The sequence below is a fragment of the Trichosurus vulpecula genome, chromosome 9 (genome assembly GCF_011100635.1).
Source record: "Trichosurus vulpecula isolate mTriVul1 chromosome 9, mTriVul1.pri, whole genome shotgun sequence".
Lineage (NCBI taxonomy): Eukaryota > Metazoa > Chordata > Mammalia > Diprotodontia > Phalangeridae > Trichosurus > Trichosurus vulpecula.
In genome coordinates this window covers 139,109,924-139,122,506 of record NC_050581.1, presented here as the reverse complement: position 1 = coordinate 139,122,506, position 12,583 = coordinate 139,109,924, and positions in this window count along the sequence as shown.

Here is a 12,583-nt window from a genome sequence, read left to right as displayed (position 1 = left end):
AGTATTATGGGCCTATGGCCCAAGAATCATCATCTGTATTCATTAGAAAGGAGGGTTTACTGGCAAGAGTGGGTTGCTGAGAAAATCCTTTTATTAGCAACTTAGTTACCAAGGTAACCGTAACCCTGATTGGAAGATGACCTTCAGGAGAGACTGTATTGTTCTGTACCCTATGATCCCTTAGGGCTTTTTTTCCCTCTTCTGGGAGGGGAGTGGAAAGGAACCAAAAAGCTACATTTCCCTGGGAGAGGCTTCATGGAGAACAATAAGGGAAGAGCTGCAGCAAACCCTGTCTGGAACAGGCTGCCCTGCTGAGCCCTGCAGGCCAGACTCCTGGAGAAGTAATTAGGGAGTAACAGTTCAATTAAAACAGCCAGATAAAAGTGTCTGCAGGGCTTTTGCTGTTTGCATCATGGAGGAAAGCAGGTAAAGGTCTGCCAGGGAAGGCTGTGCTCTGGTACTAATTAGCGGAGTTAGGAGGCAAAAGTGATGCCTCGCTCTGATAGGACAAGCAGCCTGTGAAAAGGGATCATGATAGGACAGAATTGAGACTTTCAGAAAGTTAAAGACTTTTCTCAGAGGGTAAAGGAAAAAACCAGGTAAAGGCTAAACAAAGATAAATAGTGATTTAAATGAACTTGAAAGCATCCATTCACACCGGGTGTTTTATTTTTAAGTCTTGTTTAGGTATATCTCTGTTTCTCTCCACCTCTTATGGATAATAATTCAATAATACATATGTTACCTTAGGAAAGAGTTTATTTTTATAGAAAAAGTCAAATCAAATGGATTAACCCCTTGTTAATTCCAAATGGATTAACCTTTTATTAATTTCAAAGTATTATCCACACCTGTAAGAGAATCTAATTGTTTGTCCTGTGCTCCATAACCCCAGATACCAGCATCATTTGGCCTATCTACCTGGATTTCTCCCATGGACACCTAGTAGTCAATAGAGGTTGTCCACTTTGCAAATTCAACCCTATTACATGGTCCATCGGGACCTATGACTTCATCTGTATAGGGAATTCCTATTAAGAAACTCCTCTTACCAATGCATGTTTGTAACTCGCTGCAATTTATGGTGTTAATGAATTGCCTGGGATATCAGGAGATTAAATGACTTGCCTAAAGTCATATAGCCAGTCCCAAGGCCAGTTCTCACGTCCCTACTATCTGATAGTAAATAATTGTTATGTCTGTTTTAAGAGATAGCAAATAATAGCTGACACATAGAACTCTCAAGTTTGCAAAATTATTTAAATACATTATGAATGAGTGAATGAAAGAATGAAAAAGTATTTATCGCTTACTATGTTCCAGGCACTGTACTAAGTATTGAGACTATAAATGTAAACAACGGAGTTCCTGCCCTCAAGTTTTATGCACCAGGAAGCTGCATGGAAGACTGGCTTTAGGGAAAATAAGAGGAAAGCTCTCCTATCAGAGCTGGGAGTCTCAGAGACAGAGTCCAGAACTGGGTGGTAGGGGGATAAAGAGGATGATCCAAGTGCAGGTGTCAGGGGTTGGAAATGGCCTCCCTGTGAGGCAGGGTGCAGCAGGTATTGCGATAGCCTCCTTATAGATGAAGAAACTGAATCTTAGAGGTAAAATGACTTGTCCTGGATTATGTAGCTAGTAAGTATCTGATCAAAATTCAAACCCAGTTCTTCCTAATGCTATTTACTAAACCGCCTCTGCTTTTCTAACATTCCCTACATAGTCCTTTACTGGAGTACTATCCAAGTCTGTTATCATCAAAAGACTCCATGAGGCTTGAAAAGGGAGAAAAAAAAATCACCAGGAGGATGCTGATAGCTTGTCTTCTGGTACTAAGAGAGGAATCCTGTCCTTTCTAACCAATCTCCACAGCTCCCAAACTCAATCTTTTAAGATAACTTATGGAAGCATGAGGTATTCTCAGATAAATCCCAGGAAGTCTGGTTCCTATAAACCACAAATTACCATAAGTGGAAGTAAAGACAGATTACCATGACTCCCTTGTCTTTCTTTTATATCCCCTTACCCCAAGGTGGACTTGTTAGATCATATGGTAGCCTGTGGAAAGGCCCTCTGTCGAATGGCCAATTAGAAATACAATAGCATCTGACAGGGCAGAAGAAAAAGTCCTAGCTGGAAAGAAACATTTGATGAACTTCATACTACAATCAACTGAGCTTGTAATACTTAGTGTCCTTGCTTCTTTGCAGCTGAAATGGGCTAATATCACCACTTGAAAACTGCCCTTGGGTACAAAATTTAACTCCACAAATCTAAGATAGAGGGAAGATGGAGGGGTAGGTGGACAGAGAGCAGTTCTTTTGAAAAGGACCTAGTATTTTAATGAATATATGGTCACTATGAGGGATCAGACAAAAAAATTAATTGAGTCTTGGGCTGTGGTTATATGAGGAGGTTATATAGTTTCCAGAAATAAGGAAATAATAATCCCATTACAGCTTGCCCTTGTCAAACCACAACCAGAGAACTGTGTTCGATTCTGGATGCCAGAGGTAATGTCAGACATTGATGAGCTGGAGTGTATCCAGAAGAGGGCAATTGGCAGAGCAAAGGGCATTGAGTTCATGACATACAAAGATAGATTTAAGGATTTAATCTGGAGAAAAGAATATTGGGAAAAGGGGTGTGGGTAGAATACGTTACCTATACTCAAATATTTATTTGAAGAGCTGTCATGTGACAAAGAGATTATTAGACTTGTTCTTTTTAGCTCCAAAGGGCAGTAAGAACCAGGAGATATTAAAGGCATAGAGGTCAAGGAAAGAGAATATCTAGAAAGATGAGATGGGCAAGTGTGTCAAATGCCACTGAAAGGCCAAAGAGAATGAAGGCCAAGAAAACGTCTGTGCATATGGAAGAGTTTCTTGGAGATAACTCTTAGAGAGATCAGTTTCCATAGATTGCTAGCACTTTCTTGGTCAGTCCTTAAACAGAGAACTCAGGGTGCTATTTACTCTGTGTTTCCATTGCCTGTAGAAAATCTCTCACTCTGCCACACATTCATCTCACCTTTCACAAATATGTGAACAACAGCCTCTAATAACAGTGGAGGGAACAATGAAAAAGCATTCAAGAATCTCTTCCAAAGAGGTGACAGTGGCCAGTGAAGGAAATGGGACTGTGGAGTGTGAAGGTAGATTTTTCATCTACAGCCTTCCATTAGATCACAAATTCCTTGAGTGCAGGGTTGTTTCATTTTTGTCTTTACCACAGTGCTTTGTGCAAAAGTAGTTGATAACCTTTTGTTGAATTAAATAGTAATATAACTTGGAATAGGAGTTAGAAGTTGGAGACCACCTAGAAGCAACTAATTATTTTACAGATAAGAAATTGAGGCCCAGAGAAGTTATGACTTGCTTAAAGTCATTGGGCCAGTTATTCGTAGAGCCAAGATCAAAATAGGTCTTTTGAATCTAAATCCATGCCCTTCCTTCTACCTAAGAGTCAATGAAAGAAAATCATTACTTGGGAAGTACAAGTTACGTTGGATTTGCTGCTAGAAACATGGCCAATGTGGCTATCTCATGAGATTATCCTTTTTTTTTTGGCAAAGGGAAAACATATCCTCTTATAGTTTCTCTTCCCTACTCCTCCAGTGAGACCCCCAAGCTATCCTCAGAGGGACTATCTGCACACTTTTGATTAATTTTTTATCTCTGTTGTGTCTGCCTCTAGCCATTTTCCTGAACAGGCAGAAAATAACATCCTGCGCTGGAGAATGTCAAATCTGGGCTGTTGGATCATGACATTTTGTCTGTTCCCAACTTTCTCCTACAATTTCTTGCCTGAGGTTCCTTGGGGACATCAAGACTTTTTAAGAGGATCATAGTGGGGAATCTTGACACATAACTCTTTTTATAGGCGGACCCTCCCCAAGAATGCTTAAGTATATCACAAAGCAATGGAATTAAGTATGAAGAATAATGGAAAGTGAAGCGTGGCTGATAACTGTAATTATTTCTCATGAGTCAGAGAAGAATCTAAATTTACAGTCTGTAATCAGAGCCAGGGAGGAAATGCCAACTGCGTCCAGGTAGTGAATAAATATGTTTAACACCTTTATTTGTCATTATAAATGTACTGGCAATGGAGGGAACAATGAAGAAATACCTCCCAGAATACCATGGTGTTTTGGGCCTAGATTATCAGGCCAGAAGCTTCAACCTTTCTTTTGCAGATGAGGTGTATATACTTCTGAACCTTATTTAGATTCAAGCCTATTTGAATTTTTGTTTAATTCAGATACAGGCTCCTGCCTCAAGTTTTAAATACTTCGTAATTATTGGGCTGCTAACTGGTTAGAGGGAATAGAGTGCTGGGCCTGGAGTCAGGAAGACTCATCTTCCTAAATTCAAATCTGGCCTCAGCTGTGTGACCCTGGGCGAGTCACTTGACACTGTTTACCTCTGTTTCCTCATCTATAAAATGAGCTGGAGAAGGAAATGGCAAACCAAGCTAGTCTCTCTGCCAAGAAAACCCCAAATAGGGTCATGAAGAGTTGCAGATGACTGAAAATCACTGGCGACTCCCTCTACCAAGGCCGATCATTAATGACCAACTTTTATATGGTACTTTAAGGTTTACAAAGCATTTACATGCAGGTTTCTTTGATCCTCACAGCAACCTTGTGAGGTAGGTGCTATTTTACTCCCATTTTACAAATGAGAAAACTAAGTTAAGTGACTTGCCCTGGGTCACACTGCTAGTAAGTGTCTATGGCAAGACTTGAACCTCCATCTCCCTAATTCCAATACAGTACTCTAGAAACTTCACCAACTCCTTCCAAAGCTATAAAGCATCTCCCCTAGTAACTCTTGGGTTCTCTTAGGCACTATGTTGTCATTTAGCTAATTAAACCAAAGGATGAATGCACCTCAGTTAATGGACCATAGGCCCAACTAGATTTACAAGGGAATGCCAAGCTATTTAAAAAGCAATTAATTATGCATATGCTCAAATGGATCTGTGATGCGATTGCAAACTAGCCTTGTCTTCCCATAAGTTCAACACAAGCGGTGTCCTCCACTCACCTTTCTTAGTTTCTCTCCACATCGTGACATCAGTGGAGCACATGAATGTTCAACAAGAATATCATCCTTTGGTCTCTTCATCTGACCAGAACATCTTTTTGGGTCATTCTTTTCTTTAACGACATACTTCCTTCGGTTCTTCTTCACAGTTACTTGTAATGTATTGCCATCTACTCACACCTGCCACGTGATCCTCCATGCCCCTTTGAGCAATATTCATTTTTAATTCTTCAGAGACTGCAGTGTATCATGACTCACAACCACACAATACCAGAAGACTATTAGTATTAAAAAGATGGACCTTTGTTTAAGAAAGAAGTTTAGAATCATTAATGGAACTCTGCAATTTCTAAAAGGCCATTTAGCCTGCTTGTCTCCTTTTGTCCAATTCTGGGTCCAACTCATTAAGTTCAGAGTCTACCAAATACACACACACACACACACACACACACACACACGGCACGGTTGGTAGAGTGCTAGGCTTAGAGTAGGGAAGACTCATCTTCCTAAGCTCAAATCAGGCCTCAAACACTTAATATCTGTGTGACCCTGGGCAAGTCGCTTTACCCTGTTTGCCTCAGTTGCATCATCTGTCCAATGAGCTGGAGAAGGAAATGGCAAGCCACTCCAGTATCTTTGCCAAGAAAACTCCAAATGGAGTCATAAGGAGTTGGACACGACTAAAAACAACTGAACAAAATATACGCACACATATGCACAAAATGTATATATATATAATATATACATTTTATATATACATATATAACTTCATGTAAATGTATGTATACATACTGGTGGGTAAGTTCTTTATGTTGTCCATCTAACTCAGGGCTTCTAAACCTTTTTTTGTATCATGGACCTCTCTGGTAGTCTGGCGAAGCTTCCTCAGAATAATGTCTTTAAGTACATAAACTAAAATATATAATATTACAAAGGAAACCAATTAAGATAAAGTTAACAATTTTTAAGTCCAAGGAGCCTAGGTCAAGAGCCCCTGATCTAACTACATGGCATTATCTGGTAAATAGGCCTTCTTTATCCACTTTTTTTCTCTTCTGTAGATGTCTAGGCCAAACTCTTTTAAGCATTTATGGATCTTGTCCAAGAGGCTCGGCAGTGTTTTAGGACTTATTGCAATCAATACAATGCCCTATGAAAATGGGGGTAGGGGAGTCGAGAGGAATAAGTATTTATTAAACCCTACTATGTACCAGGGACAGTGCTAAGCCTTTTACAAATATTACTTCATTTGGAGGATACCTCTCCTGATATCATCAGAGGATCATCAAAAAATGTTATCCCTGTTATTTCAGCTTTCAAGGAACCTTGCATAATTTTGGTGTGTGCATTTTGGTGTGAAATACCTTATGAGAAGAGAAGTTAAAAGGTGGTTTGTTCTACTGAACCAAATGCTTTTTGGATGATCAACAAACTAGCAGAGTGAGATTTTGTTTTCTGTACATTAGCCAATTGTGTGATGGTAAAGATGTGATGTACTATGGAAAATCCATTAGAAAAGCCTGACTTTCTCACTAGCATTCTATTTGAGGATATTCTTAATGAATTTTTAGAGTCTCCTCATTAAATAAAGTTACTTAGATGGGAAAGTAGGGATGAAATTCACTAGTTAGTCTCCCTGGTTTTGCCCTCCCCTGTTTCCCTCTTTTTTTGTGAGATTATTTGTACTGTTTGTGTTTTTCCATCATCCTTCTCTATAGTATCTTACAAATGAGTTTATATTCTAAAAGATGTTGCCCCTTTTGGCTATATATGCCAGCCCGGAAAATTTCAAGAGTTTGTGCTTTAGGTTCTTTTGATTTCTCAGTTATGGAAATTCATTTACATCAGCTGAATTTCTAATGACATTATTATAATTGATGTCAACATCCTTTTTTCCATCCATATCCTGCTTTTCAGCATCAATACCTTGTCTAAATAAGTTAGATTTGTTTTTATTTTATTGCACATCATACCTTTTTTTTCTATTTATTCTTCTAGCATTGGTACTAACATCTACAGCTATGACTCTAATCCTATGATCTCTTACCATGAGAGGGAGTGGTTAGAGAAGCAACTTCAGAAGACCTGGATTCCAGTCCTGCCTCTGACACATACTGACTTCTGTAACCCAGTGTAAGTCACTTAACCTATTTTAAGTGCTCTGGGCAACTATAAATTGAACAGAAGGTGCCCACCTGCATTTCCAGAGGGAGTTTCCTCATCCAGGGCATTCTTTGTACCGGTGAAATAATAGATCCGTCCTTCATCATAAGAATCTCTGATCCTCGTGAATCATTGTACTAGTTTCTTAGCTCATAATCCTGCTTCCAGTCTCTCCTAATGCATGAGTGACTATGCCACTTCCCTGTTTAAAGCCTTCAGTTACTCCCTGTTGGCTATAGGATAAAATTCAAACTCCTCAGCCCTGCTGCACCGACAGTGATCGCTGTCAAAGTGGTGTAGAGTATTTTGGCTGGCTCCTTCCTTTTCCCCCATCGCTACATCATTCTTATTTGTGGGTATGTCTTATCTCCCTGTTTCCAGTGGACTGGTAGCAGAAGCTTGAGCTTAGGAATAGCTTTGTATCACATCACTAGTACCTGGTAAAGGGGCTGTCGCTTGGTAGGCATTTAGATGGTTGTTGAGTTAAATTGGATTAGATCAAGGTTGAATCTTTTTTGAGACCATTGTAAGATTATGTTCTATTTTAGAAACTCTTTGTTACTCAGATCAGTTTCCAGAGAAGGGAAAGCCAGATTCTATATAGGAACGGAATACTGGCGACATTCTCTAAATGCTCGAAATGTCACGATGACAATAATGAATCAGAGAAATAATGCAACATGATTCTTGAAGCAAATTATAAAAGGCTTCCTATACATGGTTTCATTGGATACTCAAAATGATCTAAAATTTAATGAAAAATAGCAATGCTGAATAAAAAATATCTCAGTGTTAAGTATGTATCAGTGGGTATACATCACCTTTCCCCAACAGATACCTTATATGATCATATTTTCTCTTCCTTCTATTTCCCGTAATTGAAAAAGAAAGATAACCAAAATCCTTGTAACAAATGTGCATAACAAGCAAAACAAATTCCTCACTGGCTATGTCCAGAAACGTATGTATTGTTCTACATAAAGAGCCCATTATCCCTAAGTCAGGAGGTAGGTAGCTTTCCTCATCATTGGTCATTTTTCCCTATATGTATATGTTTATATTTAGGAATATGATATAAATTTAAATAATTTTATATATAATTACAGCAGCCAATGGCCTGCTGGTGGGTCTGCCTGCCACAAGTCTGTCCTGATCCAGTCCATCCTCCATTCAACTGACAAAGCAATCCTCCTAAAGCTCTTCTAGCTATGTCATCCCCTCCCTTCCACTCAGTAAACTCCATCGGCTCCCCATCACCACCAGGATCAAATATAAAATCTTCTGTTTGGTATTCAAAGCCCCCTATATCCTGGACCCTCCCTACCTTTCTAGTCTACAATACCTCTGTGTACTTTTCAGACCAGTGACAATGGCTTTCACTCCATCTTCCATCTTGGAGTATTTTCAATGGCTGCTTCCTATGCTTGGAATTCTCTTTCTCCTCCTCTCTGTATCCTGGCTTCCCTGATTTCCTTCATGTCCTAGCTGAAATTCTGTCTTCTACAGAAAGCCTTTACTGATCCCCCCACCAAATCCTAGTGCTTTCCCTCTTTTGATTATCTCCAAATTATCCTGTTTGTGTCTTGCTTGTACGTCATTATTTGCATGTCGTCTCCCCCATTAACTTGTGAGCTCCTTGAGAACAGGGACTGTCTTTTGCTTTTCTTTGTATCCCTAGAACTTAGCATTGTCTGGTGCACAGTAGACATTTAATAAATGTTCGTTGACTGACAAATCATAATGATATTAATTGGCATGGAGAAATTTATGGTGATAAACATATTGTAGATGTAATTTCCATAAATAAGGTCCCATTTCAAAAGAAGATAATTTTGGACCAACTTTTGACCTACTCCTTATTTAATCTATTTCTATATGAGGCAGCATGGCTAGTAGTAGAAAATTCACTTCATTTGGAGACAGGAGATGTGAATTTGAATCTTAGCTGAGACCCAAAGGGATTGGGTGACTTCCCAAGCCCATAGGTGTAATAATTATCCAAGGAGGTGGGTCAGTCTCATTGTGAGGCTAATAGACAGTGGATGGGGAGCCTGGATAGCACATTGTTGTTGTTGAGAGAGTAAAAGAAAGAGAAGCCAAGTCAATGAACACCTACTACATCTACTACCATTAAGCACCTACTATGTGCCAGACACTGGGCTAAGCACTGAGGATACAAAGAAAGACAAAAAGGAGGTGGGGGGGAGACCCAGTTCCTGTTCTCAAGGAGCTCACAGTATGATGAGGGAAACAGCATGCAAACCATTATGTACAAACAAGATCCAGACAAGATGATTTTGAGACAATCTCAGAGGGAAGGCAGCTAGGAAAACTGAGAAAAGCTTCTTGTAGAAGGCAGGACTTTGGCTGAGCTTAAAAGAAACCAGAGAAACCAAGAGGCAAAGATAAGGAATGAGGGCATTCCAGACCTAGGGGACAGCCAGTGAAAACACTCAAGAGTTGAGAGTTGGAAGGTCATGAGTGAGTAACAGCAAGGAGGCCAGTGTCACTGGATTGTGGAGCATGTGTAGAGGTATGAGGTGTAAAAAGACTGGAAAAGTAGGAAGGGCCTAGGTAATGAAAGGCTTTAAAGACCAAATGGAAGATTTTATATTTAATTCTGGAGTCAATAAGGATACACTGGAGTTGATCAAATAAGGAGGATGTCACAGTCAGAACTATGCTTTAGAAAGATCAGTTTGGGGGCAGCTAGGTGGTGCAGTGAGTAAAGCACCAGCCCTGGAGTCAGGAAGACCTGAGTTCAAATCCGGCCTCAGATACTTAACACACTTACTAGCTGTGTGACCTTGGGCAAGTCACTTAATCCCAATTACCTTGCCTTCCCCCCTCAAAAAAAAAATCAATTTGACATCCTAGTGGAGGATAGACAGGAGTATGGAGAGCTTTCAGGCAGAGAGAACAACCAGCAGGCTATTTCAATACTTCAGGCATGAGGTGATAAAGGCCTACACCAAGAAGGCTTCTGGAGTGGTAGGCAGATCCTTTATGGAGGATGTATGGAAAAATACAGACTAGAATACATGCAGAATGCCAAGGTTCGATCTGATTTGATTCAATCCAACAGCATTTATAAAGTACCTACTTTATACAAGGCATTGGGGTTATACAGACAAAAATAAAAGAATACCAGCCCTGAAAATACTTATATTCCATGGGGGGCATAAAATAGGGACACAAACAAGTAAATATAAAAATATAGAGAGAGTAACTATAAAGTAATTTGGCCTGGAGAGGGGTGCTCTAATAACTGTGATGGATCAAGAAAGGCTTCATATAAGAGGTGGCCTTGAGAACAACTAGGGATTTCAAGAGACAGAAGTAAGGAGGAAAAGTGTTGCAGGCCGGGGGCGTAGTCTGTACAAAAGCATGGAGGTGCCAAGATTTATCTTTTGTAGAGAAGGGTTTGAGGATCATGGTTACTTGTAAGTAAGAATTGAGAAAAATTCTCTTAGATTACAATGTATTGAAAATATTTCCCGTGACAGTAACTGAAGGAGATTGAATGTAATGGGACAGTCCTTAAAAGGCCTAGAATCAGAATCTTAGAGCTGTGAAGACTCAGAAACCATCTAATTGTAAGAATGATCCTTAATAGTTCACTTGTCTGGAGTGTGTCTACTTTTGAGATAAGCACTCTTTCCATGCCTAAAATCACTTTGTGACTGTAGGGAAAATGTAACTGTATTGTGGAAAACTATCATGTGTAGTATGTCAAAGTTAAAAGCATTGTTTCTTCAGACAATAGCCACCTATATACCTGTGAAATTTACTCTTACATTTTGTATTCACGCAGAATGGGCTGCCATGAGGGGCGATGGGTTCTCCTTCCTTGCTGATTTCAAGCAGAGGTTGGAAAACCAGTAGCTTATTCAATATCTTATAGTGAGGACTTCTTTTAGGATTAGATTTTTGATAAGTCTCCTTTCAACTCTCATATTCTAATTCTGTAGCATTCAGACAGAGGTTTTACTATATACTATAGTAAAGTTATCCACACTAAGGAAATCATGGATTCATCAAAAAAAAATTATAGAAAATCACGGATGCTTACTTATCTGGACAACAGCTGGCTGAAAACATGTTATTAGTGTAAGGAATATTTTGTGTGGCTTGTGGATATAACCCCATCTCTGACGTCAATCAGATTTAATCAGTTAACAATATAATGAGTGCTTAGATACTTTTATCCAGTTGCTGTCCAATCCCCATCTATGATGTTGACTTAATTATTAAAGCCCCTCTCTACTTCTGATGCCATTAAATGATTATTTTTTCTCAGACAACACATGGCCTGTCCTGGTTTTCCTGGACCATATAACAGACTAAGAGGTGAGGAGGGTTTGTTTAACCTCTCAGTGTGCAGACCTCCAATAATAATTTGTTTGTGGTTGTTAGAATAAAAAACAGTATTTTCAAAGATATGGGAGGGAAGGAGAGCAGGCTGATAGCTGGGAAGGAAACTAAAGCAACTGCCTTCCACAGTGACATTGCTATACAATTCTTAGTGGCATGCTGAATCAGCATTGTGGTGGCCTCAACTGCTGGGTGCACTGACAATTATTGTCTTGAGTTAGCTCTATGATAGGGTCTTCCCAGCCTAGCTAGGGAAGCAGATCATGGCTATGTTGTCTGAAAGCATGGGATGTTTCAGTTGCTACAGTCTATTAAATGGGCCCAGCATAGAGGTGAAGCAAGGACAACATGCAGGAAGTATCAAGGAGTGTACCTGTGTGGTTGACCAGTTGGCCAGAACGGAGGGTGGGAATGGAAAAGGCTATCTGAATCTTAATATTCGGTAAGTGATGCTTCCTTGGTAAGTTGGATATTAGCCCAGGGGCCGGGGGAGGGAGGAGGTGAGTAGGACTGACTCACTATGAGTAAAACAGGACTAGAAAATGTAGCTATCCTGGAACGATCTGAGTAAGATCCACAGCTACCCCAGGAGACCCTTTGTGCGATGGACAGGGCTGTGGGAACTGGTTGAAAGAGCAGAACATTTTAAATAGCCTTGAGTCACTCTTCCCCAGGGTGTGGAAGAGCTAACATTATTAGATGCTTCCCTAGTCCAGCTGCTTGAGAATTGGCACCATCTCCTGGTAAGAATTAGCAACTGCCAGGGAGCAGCACCAGAAGGAAGACCATGGAGCAATGAGCAGCTGGCAGGGAGGGAGGGCAAGAGTGGTGAGAAGGACCCTGATTGCAGGGAATAATGGAGCATCAGCTGAATAGAGGCTGGCAAAGGGGCAATGAGGACCAGAGCTCTGTCACAGAGGAGTGAACTCTGAATCCTCCCTTCTTATGAGGCCTATTGAGGACAGTAGGCTAAGCTGTGAGGACTGTATAGGCCC